Source organism: Anser brachyrhynchus, assembly GCF_964034855.1.
Source record: "Anser brachyrhynchus genome assembly, chromosome: 14".
Lineage (NCBI taxonomy): Eukaryota > Metazoa > Chordata > Aves > Anseriformes > Anatidae > Anser > Anser brachyrhynchus.
Window position 1 is genome coordinate 7,610,576 of NC_137709.1, and position 24,108 is coordinate 7,634,683.

The following is a 24,108-nucleotide window of genomic DNA, read 5'->3' on the forward strand; positions in this document are numbered from 1 at the left end:
TGTTAAAAGTGTTTCTTAATTAACTACATCTGAGTAAATAATTCACAGTGAATAATTAACTGATGAGTTTAGCCTGCCTCTTTTTCTTACTCTTTCTCTCTCACCCCCCCCCCCTTTTTTTTTTTTTCCTCCCTTCTATTTTTCAGTTCACCAAATGTCCTTGAGCAGGTTGCAGGGTTTCTTAACTTGCTACAGGAGTGTGTCTGATATTTTATTTGCCATTTTTTATTGGGTTGTTTGAAACTGGCCTGTTTCCTCCTTGGTTTAGTGAAACTTTTAGAGGCAGGAATTGAAGAATAGAAATAGTGCTCTCTGCAGGGCAATTTAAGGACCCATGCTAGGGGAAAAGCATTAAGGACTTTATAAGATTTAAACACTTATTTTATGTGTAAAGCTGTCTTCAAGGTGCTAATTTTATGCCCGTATATAACAGAGAATGGTGTTTCCTTTGGTGAAGTCCTTTGGTTTGGACTTGTCTTAAAGGAAACCGAGTGCAATGTCGTACTAGGGAGGTTGGTATTTTGCACTAGGTGAAGTGGCTGTATTCCAAACCTGGAATTTATTCCTTTTGATCTTCGCAGGCCTTTTTCTATCTGAAATCTCCTGGCAGAATCAAGTCCATTGCTAAACAAAGTGCCTCACCCTGTGCAGAGGCTATGTCATTAGTCAATCCAAAACTGCCCTGCAGGACAGTGTTATCGCAGGAACGGCGTGCTGTGAGGACAGCTAGCTGAGTCTCGGCAGGTTATTCCATCGAGAGGCTGGGGCTTGTCTTGTACTTGGGAAATCATTGCTTTTTGGGATTAGATACTCACCGCTGGCTCAACCCATCTGTCTTTGTGTTTGTTGCTTTTGCAGCAGTGTTATCCAAATGTAGCAGCACCTCTTGCTTGCTTGCAGTCAGACAGATGCAGTGCATATACGTCCTGCCTAAATTAGTGTAGCGTTTTGCATAAATCACTTTTGGGCACATCAATGTGAACGGGCCCTGGAGCCTAACCCAGCTGACTGGCACTTCTGTGCAGCCGAACTGACGCGGTGGTGGTTTCACCTGTTGCTGTGGGGGGTAGAGAAGAAAAAGAGGCCAATATGCTGCAGGTCTCTGGGCTGATGTAAATTGGGGCGGAAAAGCTGGGAGCTGGAAGTGTCTGCGTTCAGGACATGGGTAAGCTGCTGGAGGTGTCAGCAGATCTTTCACTCCATCCCTTCAGGCAGGTAATCGAGGCTTCTGACTTCCCGATGAGAAACATTCTCGTGACTTGTAATGGGGCTGCAGGCACTGCTCCAATGGACGCAGGATCCTGGCTTCAGCCCTCTGGGCACTGAGAGTCCCAGACCAAGAACAACATGGAGTAAAACACCCCAAACCTTCAGCGCTCCTTGTTGAATTAGCATAATGCGAGAATAAAATAAAGTAGGGCATTTGCAGCTGCTTTGTACGTTGTAACTGGGGCAGGGTACTTTAGCATCCTGCTGGAGATATTAGCCTCGTAGCATCCTGTAGCTGCTAAGACAAAGGGCTCAGCGATATCAGTTAATGAACATTGTTTCTCACTCAGGAAAACCAACAGAGAACAGCATATGGACTCTGTGACAGGAGCAACTGTAGGGTGCTGGACTCCACTGACTTGATAGTTTTCCCTACATCCTACTTAGCCATAAAAGTCTAATAAAGAAGAAAGAGGCCATTATATTAATGGCATTATGGGGATTGCAGCATCATCTCTAGGACCCATGGGGATTTCTCTGATGTCCAGAATAAATGCTCTTCTATTCTAATGACCATAAATGACCTCTCTCCAAACCTGGTATTGATGAAATAGCTTTAATGTTTCAACATCAATACTCTAAGCTTTGCTGAACAGTGACATTAATCTGATATTGCATAGCACACAGGGAAGAACAGCCAAAAAATATGCTGGAGCTTATAAAGTTATGCAGCTTTCTAGCCTGACAGCAGCTTTCATGCTATTTTCCCACCAAGTGGAAACAAGTCGTAGGATACAAACGACAGAGACATTTTCTCTTAAAACCTGATGGAAGGAAATCACAGGTGGTTTGAAACTGCTCGTAATTTAAAAGGGTGCAGTGTAAACACAGGAAGCTTTTTGAAAAGTTGCTGTACCACGCTTTTCTGTTTGCTTCTGTCAGGTTACAATCTATTTTCTTTTTCCTAGCAAACATTTTTGATTACTTAGCATATCTTAATTAATATGCAAACACAGACATGGATTCTCACAGCATAAAACCAGAGGCATTGGCTGATTTATGATTTTAATCAGGTCAGCCTTAGCTGATATGCAGTAAGAAATAATTAGCTGGTTGTTTGTACACAGAATTGCATTGTATCCAACCCATAGGAGACAGTTTTTCCTGACACTTCAAGCCCCTGCTGACTTTGTTTTCTTAGCTTTCCTTCTGGTTTCAAAACACAAGTGTTTTCCACCTCCAAGATTGTTGTTTTCTATTCTTAACCAAGGGTAGGTAGGCCATTTACAGGCCTTAGGCTAAAATATTAAAATAAGAATTTGATTAGTAGTTGCAGTGGTCAAAAGACATTGTCCAAGGAAATTTCTGGGTGTTTAGTAGCAATTCTTACTCTCTGCCTTGCTGTTTCTTCCATTTCCATAGAATTTAAAGCACATCTCCAAATTTCTGAAGTAGCCCAAGTGTCACGTAGACTGCGCAGCTGGGATGTGTTGGTATTGACTGGCCTGAACCAAACCCCAGCTTTTCTGAAACTGAGGCACAGACCCAAGGTTCCCCCGAAAGAGAAGTATTGCAGCCACGGGGGGGGGCCTGTTTACCCCCACTCAGACCCCAGCTGTGCTGGTGGCTCTCAGCTGCAGGACTCAGCCTGTGATCAGTTATGTTGCTGTATCTGTCCCGTGAAAAGAATGGTTTAATCTGCAAGGTTATCAGTTTAGTCACATTTATCAGTAGCTGAGTGAGGATTTTGTGCGCCTGCCACCATCTCTGGAGGTACTGGATGGTTATTGCCATGTTCTGCTATCCATGGCGGTAAAGATGGCACGTGCGTGGCTCTGGCTCATCACCTCTGTGCTAACATCGCTTCAGTTTGCAGAGTGCCCAAACCAGTCTTGATCTTTAGAACTGTATAGGGTTTTACTAACACTTCGTGAAAACCCATAAACCTCTCCTTGCCCAGGAGATCAGACTAACAACGGGGTTTCTAACGTTGCTTCCCTGCAAACTAATTGATGTATTTGGCACCAGCTAACAGACATCCAAACGTTTGTACAGATCTGAGTTACCAAGGGTCTGTCTAGACTAGATAATTACTTCCCCTTTTGGCTTGATTTTGCTGGTTGCCAAGTTGGGTAATGTTTTAACCTTGAATTCTGCAGGCACAGTTGCTTCCAAAGCCCTTGTAATGAGGAGCCATCTAGCAAGTTGACATGACAAGACTCTGCTAATCTGAGTCTTCTGCCTGTGAATCTGGTCACATCGCGGTCAACGCTGATGCATTTGCATTAATCCTGCTCCTGTCCATACATCTTAATTCACCCCGAGAGCACTGCTAAATTCTTTTGTTAATCGTTTTCTCCCTGTCTCCCCCTGTGAAGCGAAGTTCATTCGGTGCCCAGCGCTGACGCAGCCAGGTTAATAACTATCGATGTCGCCACGTTAATAACGGCCTTGCTGCCCGTGAATCGGGGCCTCCCCCTGATGAGGTGGTGGACATGACCCACTTAATCATTACATCTCTCCGTCCACGGATCTCAGTTCGCCCTGTGAAATTTTAATCATTCTGACTAGCTAATCACGATAATTTCTCACTGTCTGAGGTTGTGAATTCACCCTACGAGCAGCTCCGATGTCCTTGTTAATCATTGTAACCTCGCGCTGCTCACGGACTGCAAAGCACGGTGATGCCTGTGCCGTGATGTCCGTGCCCATCGCTTCCACACCTCTCTGCCCGGGGACTGGATGTGCATTGCGAGGGATGCCCAGGGTGCTTCATTCTCTTTCTGCCCCAGTTGCTGTGGCCATTGCAAATCCTTTCCTCCAGCAGTGAAGCTTTCCTGGCGCTGCCTACATGCAGCCAGCTGTGTGCAGCCCCTCCAAAACAACGTGTTGAATAGCAGCGTGTCCTCATGCAGAGCAGCCCAGCTCTGTTGGTTGCGTGGTGCTTTCTTGTAAGGTGATCTCAGAGAACAGAGATGAGCATTAACTCAAGAAGACGTTTTGGTTTGTTCTGCTGAGTTGCACCATTGTGCTGGGTCGGTCTGACATGACTGCAAAACTAAATAGGTGTTGATGTGGTGCTCCACGCTGTTCCCTTATGTTGGCTCCAGCATGGGGCCCAGTGCTTTTAATGAGCACTTGCGGCTGTTACTGCCTCTGCCTGCACCATCCTGAAGCATTGCTGGAATCTAATGGACAATGAGAGGGAAGATCGATCACCGTTTTAGGGCATTGTGAAGTCCCACTGCGTTTTCCAGCACAAGCCTGGAGAACGTGGCCTAGGTGGAAGCTTGAAAAGAACATAAGGAAGTTTGTTGGAACCACAAAAATTGCAGATGGTTTGCAAGCTCTTGTCCATGTCTTTAAGACAGGCACGTGAATTGCAGTGGAGGCCATGAACTGCCCTTAACATTTGAAAAAGAAACTTGGCACATTGTAGGCAAGTTTCTCCTACGTGCTCTGTACTGCCCCTCCCAGGCTTGCTTGTTGTGCTGGTTTTCTCTCTCCAAAAACTAGCCTAGCTTCAGCTGCAAGTCGAATTGACAATCAGCTTCCAAAGAAGCAGCTGAGAGGCTTTGTGAGCCAAAAAGGTAGAAATAACAGCATGACACAAAGTCTAAAAGGAGGCACCTCCGTTTTCAGAGAGCTGCAGACCCAGTGCCACTGGTCAGCCTTGGGAGGCAGCAGCAAAGGTTGCCTTCCCCGCTGCATCCCGAGTGAGGGCAGCTTTCCAGAGCCTTCTGGTTGGGCAGCTTCGTGCAAGATATTAGATGACACGGAAAACTTGTTGCGATTTTATTTTACTTTTTTGTTTTTATTTTCCTCCCTCTCATCTTTAGATTGGTTTGGGAGTTTAGATTAATAAACAGAGAAGCAGTTAGTTTGATTAAAAGTGGCATATGTTCTGCTGTGGTGGAGGCAGGCTCAGGGGTGTTTCATGCCCACATTTTGAGAATAAGAAACCACTTCTACTCTTGGGCACAATGGTAAATAACATTTTTTTTTTTCCAGCAGAATGATGGAAATACTTTCATGCAGATGATTTTGTGCTTCCAAGGGAAGGGAAGACTGGTGTCTTGGAAAATCAAAAATAAAAAAAATAAGGAGGGAGAGGAATTGGGGGAGAGGGAAAGCTATACTTCAGTGATGCTAATTAGCATTTAAAGAAAAGCACACTATGAAAAGGTGAACCTAATGCTGCAGAAATGCTGTGTTAAAGGGACAGCAGTTAACAAAGACTCAGCTTGAAAAGATTTATGGAGGTATTTCCTATCTGTGTAATCAGAAAAGTATGGAAAACCAGTATTGCTGCTTTAGTACAGTGCAAGGAACAAAGCAAGCAGGTATATCTTTGTTTGTTTGTGCTGGACTGTCTGCAGCCTGGTCAAGGAACTTACAGGAGGTGCAGAGGAGCCGGAGGTCCTGCATCCACTCTGACTTCTGGCAGCCCCTTCCAGGGTAATCAGCAATGACAGCCTCCTGTGCCTCAGCTTCCTCATCCTCAAAGGGAGACAAGTAAACACCGCATATTTTCATTATTGTTTGTAAACATCTCATTTGCAAATGCAAAATGTTTTTAGGACTTAGCTTCTGGGAGGCACCAAGCACGCAGCTCCCAGCCTCCTCCTCCTCTGCTGAGCCCCAGGTTCCGAATAATTCCCTTCATCCCCACTCGTGTCCACTGTCTCCAGCTCTGCAGCAGATATACTGCACACAGTCAAGGATGTAACATTTTTTAAAGGAGTTCAGGAACCAAAATCCCATTTCTAAAGATAACTTCAACCATGTCTGCGCCATAATAAAGCCCAAGACTGGGAGCATGCCTGCTGTTTATATTCACCTTAAATCTTACAGAACAAGCTTTTAAAAGTTTTTTTAACCATGCCAAGAAGCTTTCACCAAGCCAAGATCAGAGCACACTGACTGTATTTACCACATGTAATTCATTCTAAGGAGAGTGACAAAAATACTTATCTTGAGAAACATGAAAGCTGGGTAAAAGACAAGGCAGCAGGGACATGAAATATGAACTATCAGAGCTTCTCTCTGAAGTGTAGCTATATGAGAAGTAGAAATATTTAGGTTTTGAATTTGGGCATGTTACTCTGGATAACCCCCCTGGTTTCAGATGGAGATCTACTGCAAACAGACTGGTATCAGCATCGAGAGAGAGAGAAAGCGATCTTATTAGTGCCATTAGAATATATTCTGTGGAATGAACAATAATAATTCACTGTCATATGTCATAAATGTTACGGTTTGTATCTCGTGCTGCTGTATTCATGTCACACAGCCCTAACAGCAAAGGCAGATTAAGCAGGGTGTAAGCTTGTTTATTGATTTTTTAAAAAATGATAACAGGTTTGTTTGTTCATGTATATGATGCTCATGGCATGTGTAGGTTATGCTTGGCATTTATCAGTGCTTCTTCTGACTGTGCATCACGATTTGTTCCTGCTTCCTAACCTTGCCCTGATGGTTATGGTCCTCTGAATAAGTGCGGGGGCCAGGGGTCTCCCCACTTGGATACCCACCGTGTGACTACAGCTGTGATTTGTACATCCCCTTCCAGCCCCCTCCTCACAGGCAGGGGCAGAGAAAAGGCAGAACAGAAAACGGAGTTTCATCAAAATGAAGCAATTAGCCTGAGACTAGAAAATCAGGAGCCAGGCTGGGGCAGAACCATAGTTTCTGACCATCGATGGCAATGCCCCATGCCTTGTTCATCTGAACTGGTAAATTAAGTTATTATAACCCAGTGATGGTATCTGCTCATGTGCAAACTGCAGGGTGATCTGAGCCATGAATGGGATGGAGTCTCATGGGGAGCTGAGGTCACAATAGAACTCAACTGCATTTTGGATCTTATGTCTTCAGATCGTGTCTGTGACAAATGCTAGCTGGTGGCAGCTGCAGGAGCAGAGGATTTCAGCCCTCCCACGTTCAGCACCTGGGACACACGTGGCAGAATGGTGCCTGCAAGAAGAGGAGATTTTCTGTGGTATTAATTACAGGTTGATCTTCTCCCATTATGTGTGCTGTGCATGGAGGTAGGTGTTTGCGGTCCCCAGTACTGAACATACCTTAGCTGCTCTCTGGGTCGGTGAGGTTTTTCTGGTAGAGATTACAGCAGGATCTTTCAGTGTGATAATTCAGGTATAATAGCTTCTCCTCCCCAGATGGGGCTGACTTGTGGAAATCTATTAAACTATGTGGTTCTGGCTTTATTCCTGGACTCCTCAAGATAAAGGCTTTTAAGTTTTTTTTTTTTGTTCAAAGTAAATCTTTATTTGTTATCAACAGTTTAGACTCACCAATTATCAGCATTTTGAACCTGCAGATAGTTCTGACTGGAAAACATCCATAAGTTGATCATCTAATGCTTGTGGTTTAAGTGGAAAAGCCGAGCACAGTACTTTATCCAGTCCCCACAATTTCCTCCACTTGAAACTCTGAACTAGTTCAAAATCAAGGGGTAAAATATAGCAGAGGATCTTAAGAGATCAGAAGGATTTTCTCAGGGTATGAGAGCTTCCAACACCACTTCAGGATTTGATTCCTCAATACCCTGTTCCTATCTCTGCTTAATACAAAGACTTTCCAAGTTGTTAAATTGTGCACTTCAGTCTCCCCTTGTCCTCCTCCCTGAGAGCTCTGCAGATGCACTGTCGCTGGACACCAGCTCCAGGCGATTACTTCCAATGAGTCTGCCCACGCCAATGCCAGCCTGCCCCATCCAATCTCCAGCCCATCCCAGCTGCACACATGGTGCAGACTCCTGCACCATTACAAGAGTGTTTCTCTAATTCCCAGAACCCACTCTCTAGGATGGACAGGTGAAAATGATGTGGAAAATGCTGTTTTTACAATGCTGCTGCTGTCTGTTTTCCAGTAAGACTTCTGCAGGGGTTAAGGAAAGAAAAAAAAAAAAAAAGAATGGGAAATAACCATCAACTAGGTTATGCGTAACAAATATGGTTAGGGGTTTGGTGCAAATGAAAATGAGGAGCCTCTTGGGAAAAGTACAGATTTTGTTTTGATTTTATACTGAAGCCCTCATAGTCAGTGGAAATGTGCTTGGATTTGCACAGGCTTCTGCTAAATTACTTTGAAAGAAAATATCATTTCCAAGCCAAATTATCTGCTGGGAGGAATAATTTTCCTGATTTTGAATGGATTTTTTCCAGGAGAAAATCTGGCCAATCTTACTTAACCAAATCACAACTTGGACCATAGGCCTGGAAGCAGGATTCATTTGGATGTTTTAACCTCCAGTGAATAACAAATAGAGAATGCAGTGCAAAATAAAATGAAACAATATGTGTAATGAGCAGATTTAAAATGCAGCTTAAAAAAATTGCTTTCCTTTTTCTCACAATCTATCAGGGCATCAATAGGTCTTTCATTGCTCCAGTACATTGTTATTAATAGTGCAGACAAATGCAAATTGTAGGCTTCGGGGTTCCATAAGTTTCCTATCGCTACTTCAGGAAAAGTAAAATGCAAGTTGAATATGCAGCCCCAAAAAGGAGCAGAGACCAGGATGGGGCAGCATGTGGTGCAAGGTGACACACTGATGTGCCCTTGCCTATGTGGAGATGTTCAGGCTTTGTCCAAAATAGTTAAACCTCTGAATCAACTAAATCCAGTAAAGCCTCATGTGGGTTTCCTAGTTCATATTTGTAAGTGGCTTTGAATAAATTTGGTATAATTTGCCTCCAAAGAGAATAAAATTAATTCCAGTATGGCTATTTTTAATCAGAATTTAAACTGGCCATGATTCTGGTTAATACAGTAAAATAATTAATTTCAGAAGTTAATTTGGGTTTGTCCTCCTGAGGGCCCCTGTGTGTGCAAACTCGAATGCTTCTTGGTATATCCACACAACCTTAAAAAAATCTAGTGGTTTCCTATCTGTTCACATTTCTTACTGGTGTTTGGTAAATGTCACACCTACCAATCCATCCTCCTCACCAGTGCAAACCTCCAGCCTCTGAGCTTGGTGGATTTTACCTCTGACTGTTGAGTGCCATTCTAAATTTATCACAAAAAATCAACAAAAGATTTTTCTTTTGTCCCTGATGTCAGATCTTATTTTCTTTTGAACCATAGCAACTACGTACCTGATGGAGATAGTGCATTATGACTGAGGTCTCTGCTGATTACTAACCTATTTATAATGAGTACCGTAGACTGCAGGAGTATTTTATAACCTTTAAGATGTTTCTCTGAATGGGTCAATTTAAGACCTCTATTAAACAAAGTTCATGATCTCCTTCAGATTCTGGTTGTTTTTGTCAGCCAACAAGGCATAAAAACATAACTACATTTCATAATATTAATGATGGTATGTGAAAACAAAACATAACCTTTTATAGCTTTATAACCAATCTTTTTGTTATCAATTTACAGTGATTTACATCAAATATGTATAATCTGTCGTTAACTTCCAAACTTTTACAAGTTGTTGGTATGGAATACTGTTGTGAATTAATGAAGTTTATAAATATATGGCTTTGTTTGAAATACTTAGTATTTTAGATGAAGGATGCAAAGTCTGTGATTGAAGCTAGGACTGCATATCAAAATTTTCCTGCTGGAACAGCCACAACACTGTGTCTCAGTTTGCAGATGGAAGCAGAGCTTGGGAGTTGAATCAGAGCTTTGCCTGTCATGTTAGCTTGGGGTACAAATCTATTTGCTGGGAAGGTAAATGTAACTTAGTGGTCACTTGACCCATGAATAGAGCTTAAAATTCACCAGTGCTGGACTTGAAGGGTTGCTGTGTTGCCCTGAACTCCTGGGCATGTGGCTTCCAGAAGCCCAGCATAGCCCCATTCCTCTGGAAATTTTCCTTCTAGAGGAAATAAGAGGGAAGGCAGAGAGGCGATGGAGGGAAGGCTGAAAGAAAAGCTCTCTGGGCTCATGGATAATAGACTCTGGGAAAGCAAAATGGGCAGAATCACAGTGCCTTGGCTAAACTGTGCAATGGAAGTGCTTGAGGGATAATTAAAGGTTATTTTAAAGTGCTTCACCATGTTTATTTTCAGTGAGTCACAATTAAAAAAGACCAGGAGAGGGAATTGATATAGCAACCGCTTTTCTGCCTTTATCAGAGGAAGGCCTGGCTTCTGGCTCGTGTTCAGACAGCAATACCTACCCCACTCGCACACGGCATCCCCTGCTCAGAGTCTTACAGGTTTTGCATAGTGACAGCCTGGATCCCCATGGCCTTGCATTTGAAGGGGTTCACAGGAGAGTGGAGAGACCTTTTCTGCATCCTGTGCACCACTGGTTGGGGTGTTGTGGTCCCGTCTGGTCACACTGTCTATGCAGACTGGAAATAGTTCCTGCAGAGCTGGCGTGGATGGGGGTGATTGAAATAGTTGCTTAGAGCTGCTGTAATTGTCCCAGCAGTGGCTCGGAAATAAAAGACTATATTTTTTGTGCATGAACTTGAACTGCTTGAAAGCATTGCAAAGGTTTTATCCTAGATATATTGATCCTTGATATATTTGTGCTGGCCTCGGGAGAGAAAACCAGAATATCCTGCATGTTCCCGATGGTTTTTTTTTGTTGTTGTTGTTTGTTTCCAGCTGATTAGAGCCAGTGGTGCAAAGCTATGAATGATCTGTCTGGCTGACCAACCGTACAGCACTGGCTACATCCTTTTAGCAAACGTATAAGTGAAAAACCTAGCTGACTTGAGAGACACCACAAATTGCAGCTTAATTGCAATGTGTTGAAGAAATGCAGGAAAAGCTCAAATGATTATGATTTCTGGGCTTTCAAACCAAAAGGGGGACTCACTGCAGTAATTTCAGTTCATTACAGATATTCTAAACCTGCCTCGCCTAAGTGAGTTTAATTTTTTTCACCTGTCACTTATCTGCTTTTGAGAAGTATAATTACTACATTTGTTCAAAGCTGTAGGCCTCTGAAATGGGAAAGGGATTTATTTTTTTCCTGTGCAAACATTAAAAAAACAGAGGGGGAAAGCAAAGACTATTTTTGAGACAGGCTTTGCCACACACGTGTGCCTATGCACAGATACATGGTCTCTTTTAGGTTTTCTTTCTTTATTTTATTATCTTAAAAACACATATCTCTCGGGGAAGCCTAATAAGAAATATCAAGATAAAGCAAAGATTTTAGGAGGAAAAAGAAGTCAGGGGACCTGTGCTGTAGAGACAGCAGTTCAAACAGTGAAAAAGAGGACACAGCTGTGCACATCAGAAATCCACAGCTGGGGAAGTGGAAAGAGTATTCCCACATCTGCCCTTATAAATCATCCCTCACCTTTCAGATCCTTTTGTTTTCTGTTGTGTTGAATAATTTCATATAGAGGGAGACGTATTTGCATTTTTCTCCTGCTGTTGTCTGTGATATCTAGGTCAGTTCTACCGACCAAAGCACCAGAAAAGCACTGTGGATTTCTCTGGTGTCCTTTGTAGCAGGGGTGTTTTTCTTACCCTTCAAAGTCAAGGATTCTCCAGCAAAAGAACAAGGCCTTAGCAGCAGGTGCATAAACCAATACACAGACAAAGCCAAGAGGAAAATGCAGCACAGGCTCTGTCTTTAAAAGACTCATGCTAGCAAGGTCTGAGGAGACGGTGGAGCAGCACTATACTAAAAGCATCTCTCCAGACCACAGCCGAGCAATAAAACAAACCAAAGCTTGGACACTTGCTGTAACTCTTTAGGGAGTGGATGTAAAGGAATAAAGCACTGAATCTTTTCCAGCTCCAAGAATTACTTAATTCTTCCTCATTCCTAACACATCTCAAGACAGAGCAGCACAGCTGCTGTTTACACTATTTCTCAAGGTTAAGAGTTTGAGCTGGAAGCAGCCAAAGCAGTTTTGCTAGAGGAACTGTTCTGGCTGCATGAGCACTGGCCATGCTTTAGAACCCGGCTAGGACGAAGCACTTGCAGCCATGGTTCTGAATTGTCCAGCAGATACAATCCCTGCTCTGGCATAAGCTGAGACCAGAACGAGAAGTACAAAACCACCACATCAAAAAAGTTTTGCTTAAATTTTCTATAGAGCGCTGCTAACTTGGTACTAATACAGCAGGTAAACAAATGTTCAAATGTTGAACATACAGGTTCCTGTTCAGACTGAGCGTGCACTTGGAGGCTTTCCGTGTTCATGCATCCCTGGGTTTTGATTTGGAGTAATGGCTCATAAAATCTGGGAAGGGCTGGTCTACATCTGCAATATACCAGGTACCAAAGCTCATACACTAGTAATTATCCTCCAGTGTTGAAACTTAGTAGTGGCTTACATGATAATGGGAACTAGAAAGTTTTGCTCGTTCTGGCTAAAATAAGTCGTTTCCACATGAAGTGACATTCTGAAATGCCTTTTGCTTGAATAATGCATTCTGTCCCAAACCACGGGGAATAAATTTGGGTATATGTCAGTATAATAAGAGTATATCTATCTTGTACCAAATCTGTCTAAGAGAGTTAATATGCACTTTAGTATTGCACAGCTGGGATGAATACAATCCCTGATATAATGCCAGTAAAGTTATGCTAAGGATAAATTATGTTGAAGAAGTCTGTAGATAATGTGGGAGACTGAAGAATGGACAGGTAGAACCAGCCACATGATAGAAGTTCTGCTCTCCCTCCTCCTGTCCATGCTTTCTGTTGAATAAAAGTTTACTTCCTCAGAGGTGCTTAGAAGTTCTACAATCCATTAAAACAAAACAAAAATAAGAGAGAGAGAGAAGGTGAAACTTGTTGTTTATTTCAGAGCTTTTTGGGAATATTAAAGAGGAAAATGGCATGAATGAAAATGTTTTACTTTTCTGATGGCTCCCTAGGAAAAAAGAGTGATAAACTATAACTATTCTCAAGTTTCTAGTTAATTCTTTTTAATGCTTAACTTGAAAAAAAATCTGTGAAAAGGCAGATTAGGTCTTGGCTTTGTAGATATAAACACCCTGAAGACATTAGATAGCAATTTATAACAATCAACCATTTCAGTTTCTGAAAGAAGTCCCTTCTGAGAAAATATTTTTAGCTGCTCAAGTCAATGTTTTTCAACAAGCAAATTCACTGTAGGAAAACATTTTAAAATATGACCAGAAAGTAAAAATCAAAATAATCTGAACTCATTTTTTCCCAGAATCTGTGAGTCTACATTAAGTGCAAGGTAGGCTAAAGCAGAGGGAAACATAATTGTTACTGCACGGAATAACAGAGTATTGACACTGTTGCTGGATCAATCAGAGCCATTCAGTAGGTTCAGTTAATAAATTGCTGTGTTAAATTATTTCTCCTTATAAAATGTATTTATTTTCTCTCTCAGCATTTATTTTAATAACTTCTCATACCAAGAACTTGTTTGCACCTGCTTTTTTTCAACACGCCATGCATAACACCTTGCATAAAGCCATTTCAGAACGGATGCAAGTCTCAGCATTTACGTCTGGGTGATGAGGGAAGAGTGGCAGAACAGTTTGAAATGTGTTGCAGGGTGCCTTCCAGCAGCCTAATTATCTCATGTCTGGGTGCATATCTACAGTAATCTAGACAAGTTTCTAATTTGTTTTTCAGTACTGTAGGATTAGTCAATTTAATTGTAATTAAACATTGCCCATTGTGTAGCGTGGCCAGAGAGCCAGACGAGATCATAGGCTGACATATTTATTTATTGTGGCCAGGCTGCTTTTCTTATGGGTTCTATATAGGTCCAACACAGTTACAAATGCGCAGTAATGTTTGGGGCAGGTATTATTTTGTGAGGCTTAGGAAAACACTTGTGTGCCATTTTGCTGGAGAACTGTCAGTGGGTGTGGAGAGCCATGGTGATGTTACGGGTGCTGCTTCCTCTGTCTACAATATATGGATCAAAGTTCTCATTTATACAAGGATTCAGACTCGTGAATTTACATTTTCATACCCATGTAACAGTCATCCTACTGAAGCTCACTTGAGTTAACACCTAAACAGCCCAGGAACCACACACAGGAATGAAATGTCTGGATTTCTCATCCTGGTGGTGGAAATAGCTAATGGAGTTCATGTCACAGTATTTTCTGCTCTCTCCTCCGCTCAGTGATAAGGCGTTCCAATTTATTGTTCCCTCATGTAAGGGATCGAGTGACTAACTGAATTACGGGAGGGCACTAGATATGCTTGCTGGTTGATGGATGTGCCCTGTTTCCAGGAGTCACAGCTGGTCTGGCCCTTTCTCTTCTCGCTCACTGCTCGCAGGCATGCCACCGCAGACAGCTCACGTCATCTTCCTCCAGTCTGCTTCCTCGATAATGCACATCACTGGGGTCTATCTAGATCTTTTTTTTTCTGCACCCACCAACCTCCGTGCTATTTCTCTTTCTCCTTTGCATATTCTCTTCCCCTGTTGCTCTCTTTCCAGCACTTTCCTGTCCCCAGTATATCAGTCTTCTGTTCCCATACGACTCCCACTAATTACAGAGCTATCTTGCTCTTTAATGCTACTGCCTCTTTTCTAGTTAGTTCTTTAAAAAGGCCGTTAGCTAGAAATACATCATCCTTCAGCTCTGAACCTGCAGTCCACTTGGTAAGCATTTTATACAGTCTTAATAAATGAGGAGAGAAAAAGAAAACAGCAGAGGAATACAAAAAGGGTCCCCTGGGAGTAAGATTGTCAGAAAGTCATGGCTACTTCATAACTCTGGGCATTACTCATTTTTCTTACCATGGGTGGTCCCACTATGGGCTGAATTTTGAAAGGTTTTCCTTACTGCTCAGCAAAGAAGTGACATTGCACAGTGTGGGAGGAGAGGTGAGGCCCTCAGGTGCTAGCACTGCCAAGCCATGTGAAGGACGACTCTTTCCTACAAGCTTTAGGGGTTATTCATTCTCCTGGTTGCTTTTGCATTTTGTGGGAAGCTGTGGCTCTGCTGAGAGGAGAGCATCATAGCTGGGTCACAGCAGGGTAAATAAGAAGTTTTACTGTTTGTGGGGCTGGTGGGATGGGCGCTGTCATCACCATCCCTCAGCTCCAGCATAATCCCAAAATGAGTGATCGCTGGCCAGGTTATGAGAGAGAATCAGGCAATGGCTCTGAGGGTTTGCTAGTTTGTGTGTGGCTTCATGACATGGTGGTGGCTCCTGTCAGGGGACAGGCTGTCTGCAACTCGCCTGGGGAGGGATGGGATCTCAGCCCTTTGCTCCTACGGGCACTTATTGTGCGTGTGCTCAGCGCTGCTCCCAGGCGCTGCAATGCAACGGCGCTGACTCCTCGCGGTGTGAATGTGGTTGCAGGAAGCCAGGAGGATTTTGGAAGCTGCTGGGTGTGTGCACAGCAGCTGGTGGGGCAGCGATGCTGCAGCAGCACAGGGCTCCCTGGGCGCAGCATCTGCTGAGAAGCTGCCCCAGCAACACGCAGCCTTCCCACCGGGACAGAGGAGGCTCCCTCCTGGGCTGTGCTGCTGCAGACTGCCTGCGAGGAAGCGAGTTCAGGCTCTCCTCACCCAGCCATGGTCTGGAGGTAGATGTAGTCTTCAGCTTGGACCAAAAAAATCCCGTAATGCAACTTATTCTCTCTCTCTCATTCTCTCTCTCTCTCTTTTTCTTTTTTTTTTTTGGTAACCGATTTCTTAGCAGTGGGTTTGTGCTGTGCCATTTTCTTGTCTGCATTGCCAAAAAGCAGTGTCTATGTTGCAAAATTCTAGGAAGGACCAGACGAACTTGTTTTTTTTGGTACTGACTCCTCAGTTGTGTCCAAGCCAATTTCCTTGGCTGTTTCCAGCCTCACTGACCCAAGAGGATGATTGACCAATAAGACAAATCTCAAGCTAGAAAAAGGCAAATTAAGTGGCCTGATGAGTTGTTGTGGTAATTCAGATGAATAAAGTAAGAGGAGTGTCAGAGCTGCTGGGGCTGTTCAGATGATGGAGTGGTCATTGCTCCAGAGCACAGGAGAAGATGAATTTTTGGATTTTTTTTTTTAATGACTATTTAAAACCTATTGAGCTGAGTGGTTACAGTGAAATTCAGATGCATTGTGCCTTCCTACTCAGTGTTACCTGAGCAGGTCACGGGGAAACATTCCCCCCATTTTGCTCCCTGTGTCCCAAGCATCATGTGCAAATGCTTGCCCCACAAAAGCTGAAAGCTGCTGGAAAATGTGTGGCTGTGCTGTCAGTCTTCCACCAGGCCTCCGATGCTGTGGCTTGGATGACTGTGGAGCCCATTGAAAAGCAGACCAGAAGGCCTGGCCCTCTTGCTTTAATTTGCCCAAATACTTCTACACTGGTCCCAAATGGCTGTATCTAACTGTGTCCCTCCTGAATTCAAATTAGGCCCACAAGCAGTACCATGCGATTACTGAAGCTCATTAGAATGAAATGGGAAATACACATATTTCAAAAGTATTTTATTTGGAATACTAATCTTATTTTAGAATTCACGTTAAGCTGTTGAATCCCTAGCAACTAACATGAAAACAAACTGAATCGTAATGAAATACAGTGCTACTGTATTCCATTATACTCTATGCCAGCATGACAGCAGCTTTTTCTCTTGCTGAAAATAGGATTGTTTACATTTTATTTTTATTTATTCTAGAGGAACAAGTAAGAAAACATTTAATAATAAAATCCATCCATTGGCTCATATCCTTCTGTATGTACCAGGTACTGTTGGGCGGGAAGAGAGGAACTGATGTCTGCACAAAACTCAAACAAGTGTTTCACTGCCTGGTGTTTCCATTCTGGGCAGTCTGGACCTCAAATTATGCTGCAGACAGTCAAATTGCACACAGCAGTGTTGCAAGCGCTATGCTGGGGCTGCAATATACAGCACATCAGCCAGAGAAGTGATCCAAGATGCTGTACATCATAATAACGCTGTAGGTAAAGAACACTGTGGTGATATAGGGGAATAATGCATGGCTGCCACCGCTTTATGGCAAACAGTTGCGGTGCAGTCATATATAATGCTGTAGGAGCCAACACACAGCAAACTTCATCCTCTGCCCTCTTGTGGAAACAAGCAGCTGTGGAATAAGGATTACTGAACACACAAATCGGTGTAAAGCTCTTCTTATCCCTTTCCCTGGCAGATGTAAATTGTGGTTGAAGACTGAGGCTTGGTTGCTCTGGGAACTACAATTCAGAGGTACTGAAAGTGAAGAGAAGAAATATATAGCACCCTGAGTGGGCTGAATCATCCCAGTTATTTCACTCCCTTTTATGCTGAGGCATTTTATTTTTAACAAACAGCCTGAGAAACAGAGATTTAAGGCCCAATAATAGTGTGATGTGAGTGAATTAGTCTAGTACAACCAGAGACTGCCTTGGAAATGCACTACACTCACCATGGTAATTAGTAATTTTAAGAAAGTAGATTATAACAACTGCCCTATTTTTTTTTTTTCCTTTCTCTTCATGAGGAGCAATTCTTGTGTGGAATACATCAGTGAAGCTATCAGGCTTTAAGAATCAGAGAAAAATGTAAAGAGCTGAAGGACAGAAAATCCTAAAACATAGGGGTGTTTTATTTGTACTGTGGCTCCAACCAGCTCCTAGTTGCATTTAGGTTGTGCACTCCTTTCCTCAAACATGAGCAAAGAGAGATTCAGCTCAGGGGAAATTTTAAGGACCATCAGGACAGGGTGCAGAGTATTTTCTCTTTTCTCCTGTCAAAGATCTCAGTCATGAGTTAATTTTCCTCTGGACTTCACTCTCCAGTTCCCTCTACTTGCTGAATCCTTCTTCCTGGTGGCTAAGCATCTGAAATATTCCCTTGTACCATCTCCTTTCTCTGCTTCATTAAAGAGGTGTAAAAACAGGAGATGATACATAGACAAAATAGGAATTAAAAGAGCAGAAGGGACCCTGGGAGATCATCTAATCCATCTCTCTGCCTCAAAGGAGGTGAACATGTAATTAACTGCTCCTAGTGGCTGTCTGTCTGATCTGTTCTTCAAAACTTCCTGCATGGGGATTTCCATCACCTAGGAGTTTAGCCCAGCATTTCACTAGTTTCATGCTAGAGAGTTTCCCTTAATCTCTAACTAAAATCTCCTTTGCTTTTATTTAAGCCCCTTGAGACTTATTCTTATGCTTCTCTCGTGCTTTTTAAGGACTTTGGTTATTCTTGTGGTTCTTTGTTGGACTTTTTCTCTCTGCTCTGTAAACTTTCATCATATACTTAAGCTAAATCTAAAAGTGTTGCCCCCAGTTCTGGGAAGATGAGAATTATTATTTCAAGTATCATTTCCAGATGATGGCTGAATCTGTAACTTAGATATTCAGTTTTTCTGCTGAAGTCTGGTCACTGAGATCTGCATTTCAGATAATTTCACTAACTGGTGCTCTTAAATGTTCATTTTTCCTTTTTGGAAAAACGTTACTTACAGACTTTAACTTTGGTTTTAATTTGAAGAAAATCAACTCATGTTGATTCACTTATAACAAAATTATTTGTTATGAGGAAGATTCCTATCTGACTTTATTGCTCCCTAAAGCCACATATTAAGCATTTTGTTTACTCAGAGTCCATGTTGCAAAGAAATGTGTTGGTAACCACAGTCGAGTATTTGAGGCCCACTGTAATAAGTCGCATTTGTTTTCCGATCTCTATCAGGAACATTAAAGCCTTCCTGTAACCACAAGTCTGGTATCATTCATATCTCTAATAACATCGTACAGATTTCTGTTCATATTATATCAGATATAACAGCGACTCATCTTGTTTTTCATCTCTGTCTTCAAAGAAAAGACAATTATTGTTCTGAAGATGCAATGATCGGCTTATCTGAAGTGTCCCAAAGAAATAACAGCTCTTTTAACACCATTTTTATCAGCTCTTTAATTACTTGGAATTTTGTCATGCAACCTGTGAAGCCATGTACTCATCATGGAGAAGATGACTTTCCCTCAAGCTGCTAAAACAAAAAGGGGTTTTGCACAGAAAGCTGCTTCAGATGATCTGCTGCTGTGCTACCAACCCCAAAGGAGTTTTTCACCCAAGGACTTTGAGTTTTCTCAAGATACTACATGGATCTCAACACCAGTGGAAATACCCAGCTCTAGATCCATATGCCATTGCTGTTGCTTAAGTAAGTCTCCTAAAATGCTTGTCGGTTTTGTGCAATGCATCGGCACAGGATCCCCCACTACTGCACTCTCAGAAAGTCTTGTGTCTGAATGTGCACCTGAAAAACCTTCAGCATCTTCATGCACCTTCTTTATCACTGTACTTTTAACCTTACCATTTTCTCTGTGCTCCTTTCCCCAGCCCACTGCTCATATATTTCCTGATGAAGACCAGTCATATTTTAAGCCAGACAGTGCTGGCAGAGATTGTCGCTTGCTGGTGTAGAAGAGCCAATTTATCAGCCTTATCTAACTAGTGAGAGTCTAATATTAATGTTGTCAGAGAGCCATTTATTGTTTATTGGAAACAAAGTTCCCATCTGAAGTCCATGAATGGTTTTGCCTAAATAAATGTGTGTTAGCTGCAGTTAAAAATAATCACCTGCCTAGTTAAAGTCAAAGATTTAAGCAGGGTTTTTGTCGTTTGAAAAAACAAAGTTGAAAGGTTTGTTCAACCTTGAACTGTGAACTCGTTGTGTGTTTCCATTCAAACTACCTAATCCATACCAACCTGATTTGTTTAAAATAAGGAGTTTTCCTTCATGGCAACAACATCTAGATGCTCTTTGTTACCCTTGTCTGGTAATTCTGTGTCAGTCAAAGCAGCACAGATTGTTCTCTCTGTAGTGAGAACCACAGGTCCTGACCAACACAGCTGAGACCTCCAGAGATCCCTGTCGGTACGGGGTGTCACTCTACCATTAACAGGAGGGCAACTATGGCCAACAACCCCGGGACAAGGCCAAGGTACAATACAAAGTGCCTAAATGTTTTCAGTTCTCCTAGCTTTCTTCCCACCCTACCGTGTGAGTCAGACACACCACAGCAGTGTGGCAGACCTGCCTGCTCCTTTCTGAAACCTCTTGAAGACCCCATGAAAAAGGTTTTGCTGTCCATAGAGAATAGCTCCTCTCTTGCCTGGGAGCAGTGGAGTGATAGAGCATTTGGGGGTTTCCCAATAAGCTTTCTTAGAAAAACAAAAAATAAATCCAAAGTAAGGTATGTCCCCAAGTTCAGGGAAAGATGATTAAGGTTTATTTGAAAAGCACTGCGTATTTTTGTCCTGTGTGCAGACAACCCAGCAAGCTCTCTGCCTAAATCTGCAGGTGTAGCATGGAGGAGATAGAGACATAATTTTCCTTCTATTTTTTTTTTCCCCATAAGGTAGGTAAGTTGAGGAGGCAGATGCAGTGATCTCTTAATGTTTAGACTCTATTTTTGCCTGTGCAAGGGTGCCAATTCCTGCATTCCAGAACTGTGGGAAGAACTATTAAAACTGCACAGAAAGCAATGAAGGGCTGTGCATTGCGTATCTGGGTGGGGAAGGCAAGCTGGTATCAAAGCAGTGAATAAAATCCAGCAAAGAGGGCTCCCAGCCCTTTGTCGTAACCACTGCCGCCAGACAGGAACATGGCCAAAGGTCCTGATCCAATTTATTCCAATAATTTCATAACAGCACAAAGAGACTCTGAAGCCCTCAGCTCCGATGTCAGCTGTAGCAGTTATGGGTAAAGAAAGAAGGAGTTGATTACAGAATCTGTCCCTCAGACTGCGAATATGGGCTCAGATGTCTCAAGGTTTTTAAGTGTCTGAACTTCTGCCGACTTCTCTGAGAATTAGGCCTTCAAGTAAGGGGAGCCACCAGCACGTCTTTACAGATCTGAAGGTTGAGGTCAAGAGCCCAATCTCACGTAGCACCTTGGGTGAAGGAGGTAGGTGCACGTGACCCCCTAAAAGAACAACAGCGGCAAAAAAAAAAAAAGGTGCTCAGCAATCCTACCTTATTATGGAGAAATTCTGCCTTTCAAGAAACCCATCCTCCCCAACTCCATGCACTGGAATGTAGGGTTTTAACATGAAAGTCCAACCAATCTCCACTTTTCCCCAGGTTTCCCAGAGGTTTTCCAATCCCTTTGCTCCCACATCACTGTTGGGCCGGAGTGACATGAGAAGGGACAGGAAAATCTCTGATGAGAATGAGGACGGTTGCTCTGTCAGGTGTGATTAACACCAACACGGTTAAATACCTTGCCGGTGAAGACCTGCAGGATGTGCATGAAATTTTAAAAAGCCATTCACTTTGCAGTTATGCCCTCTCAGTAAATTATAATTTCAGTAAATTAGCGAAATGCTGATGAAAAATTTAATGTGGTGGAATCTGGAAATTCTGACAGCGAAGTCTACAATAACCCCTGAAAAATTCTTCCTTTTGATATCGTGTTGCAGCTGTGCAACACAGCCACGTCCCTTCTGCTGTGCACTGCATGTCAGATGCTGATGATTACAATTAAAATTAAATGCTTCTCAAAAAAAAAAAAAAAAGACAACAAAGGCAGATTTCCTTGGCATTATCTTTCTTTTGTGGAAATCCCCCAATGAGAAAGTTCACCGCTCATAATGAAATTACCGGCTGCTTTCTGGTCTGGCGTTAGCTGCAGAGCTTGTGACAAGCTGAGCTCTGAGCACGGCAGCCTTCACCGGGTGCCGTGAGCGGCACGATACAGAACCACATCACTAATAGTGGAGTCAGGGCTCTCGAGCTGTCATGTACAAATCTTGTTATAATGAGAAGAGCATTAGTAATAGAGGCTGAAATTTTCAAGCTGCCTAAGGGATTTAGATGCTCAGTTCCCATTAAATTTAATGGGATGCGTGCCTCGAAATCCCACCCACAATAAATTTTTACCAAACATTCTTCATGCAGGGTAAGGAGAAGGGAGAGAAAAATAGAGAGGGGTGGAGAGAATCAGGTACAAGAGTGGTTCTGACTGGGACTGGAGGCCAGCTGGGTATTGTAAAATTGTGTCCAAAAGGCAATTGGAATGAAATACTGCATAGAGGTCTCTTCTAATACTTGGGCAATTTGGGTCTGGACTCCGCTACAGCCTGCCCTGTGAGGTGGATGGGAACATAATGCCCTTTGTGCTTTGAGACTTCTATTTCTGGACCACAGACCTACTTGCAGTCATTAAAGCACATTTTAAAATGAAAATTAGGTAGGGAGACGTGGATGGGATAGCAGTGGTCTTTAGAGATAAGTAGGAAGAGGATGAAAGGAGGCTGTGAATTGAGTAAGCCTCATGTTACACGGGTTGGCTCCTCTAATTAGGCCCGGTTACGTTTTCTTCTTCAACCAGATTTATCTGTATTTAAAGCAGGTGCATTTTTTCAGTGTCAAAAATACTAAAGATCAACACGTTTCCTTGGTAACCATGGATCCCATTACTTTGCTTCCGGCAAGCTACCAGCTCCTAGGCTTGGCTTCATCCTACCTACATTCAGGTAGGTAGGAGTCACAGAGCTGGAGTCACTGTAGGATTCCTCCGTCAATTAGGAAGAGAAAGAGGTGGAGAGTGACGCACCGATGGTGCTGTTCTTGCCCTTGGGGAGAAGGGGCACCAGCCCTTAGGTTTCTGCCTAAGCCTGCGTGGACAGGCAGGTGCTTCTAGGAGGAAATTCCTCTTCCTGAAGCTGTAAGTTAGGTGTCCTGAGAGACGCCTACAACTGCACATTCCTGGCTTGAGTGAATGCTGACAGCTAGAATGAACGTATGCCCAAATATTCAGTTAAAAGTGAATCCTGTTGAGCTTCAGTTGCACATGTGTTTTATCATCATGCTTACATTTGCTCATAATTAGGGTTTTCCTGGTGCCCATACTGATCTTTTATCAGTAAGGAATTTACCTGCCAGAACCCTGGGTTAACACCAGGAGATACAGCTAAGGTGTGTACTCTTCCAAATTTCAACCCAAACCAATTACTTGTATTTCCTTATTTATTTATTCCAAAAGAAGAGTCTGTCCTCAAGATGGTTTGAATTATTATTACTTTAAAAATGCTTTTTATTTTTTATTAGATGTTTGCATGCCTCAATTTTCCATCTGGAAATAAATAAGGATAAAATGCTTTCTCCGCCCTGTGCTTGCCCTGCCTGTTCAGAGTGAGTGATGTGGAGGCGGGTAGGAGGGATTCCAGGCAGCCTGCTGCAATGTGGCATCTGGAGATGCAAACTTGGAGGGGTTCCCAGGAAGGGAATATAACATTTGGCAAGGAAAGAAGGAGCTTAGATGAGAGAGGGCTCTGAGGTTTTCCCCTCTTCTATCCCCGTCCTGTTGCTTATTTCTGAATATTTGTTTTATTCCCCTGCCATATTAGAAGTGTAAATTACACAGATGAGCTAATGAGATCATCTGTGTGTGTGCCATTTGGGGAAGAGGGAAACAAGGATCTGCTTTCTCCTTTCTATCCTTTCTAATCATTTACCTTTATTTTGAGACTAAAGATGCTCATACTCTGCACAGTGCTCTGCAGGCCTGGAACAGGTCTTACTCTGTTTCTTCTGTGACAAGATATATATTTCTCCTCTGTGTTTATGGGGCCTGCCCTTCACCCCAAACATCTCTGGTGCCATGTTATGTCATACATATGTGATGAAGTTCTGGTCCATGGAAGTTTTGCGTTTTACAGGAATAGGACCTGGATTTTACCCACACAGAGCTTTAGATTCAATAAATAATAATAAATTCAATGAGTCACTGTAAGAAAACAGGGGTTCATAGCGATCTCCTTGTTCTTTTTGTCCCTAAATTCTGTTGAACAATGATTGTAGGCAGCACTGGGTAAATGTTCAGCTGACATAAACACAGGCACCTTCACTGCAGCCTTGCTGATTTATTGGAATGTGACCCTATGTTTGCAATTAAGATTATGTCCGTAGAACAGATGGGTCAGAGTGATGCATTTGCCTTTACGAGGCACTGAATCAGATTCACTGCAATAGATCATTCATATCGCA

At 42.7% G+C, this 24,108-nt stretch overlaps 1 protein-coding gene across 1 annotated transcript in view; it reads left to right on the forward strand.

Moving 5' to 3' along the window:
• SGCD (sarcoglycan delta) overlaps positions 1–24,108 on the forward strand; it is a 526,403-nt gene that overhangs the window by 122,429 nt on the left and 379,866 nt on the right. The window contains exon 3 of the mRNA XM_080554840.1: positions 7,087–7,223. The gene's annotated coding sequence lies outside the window, so the exon portion shown is untranslated. The remainder of the gene's footprint in view (positions 1–7,086; positions 7,224–24,108) is intronic.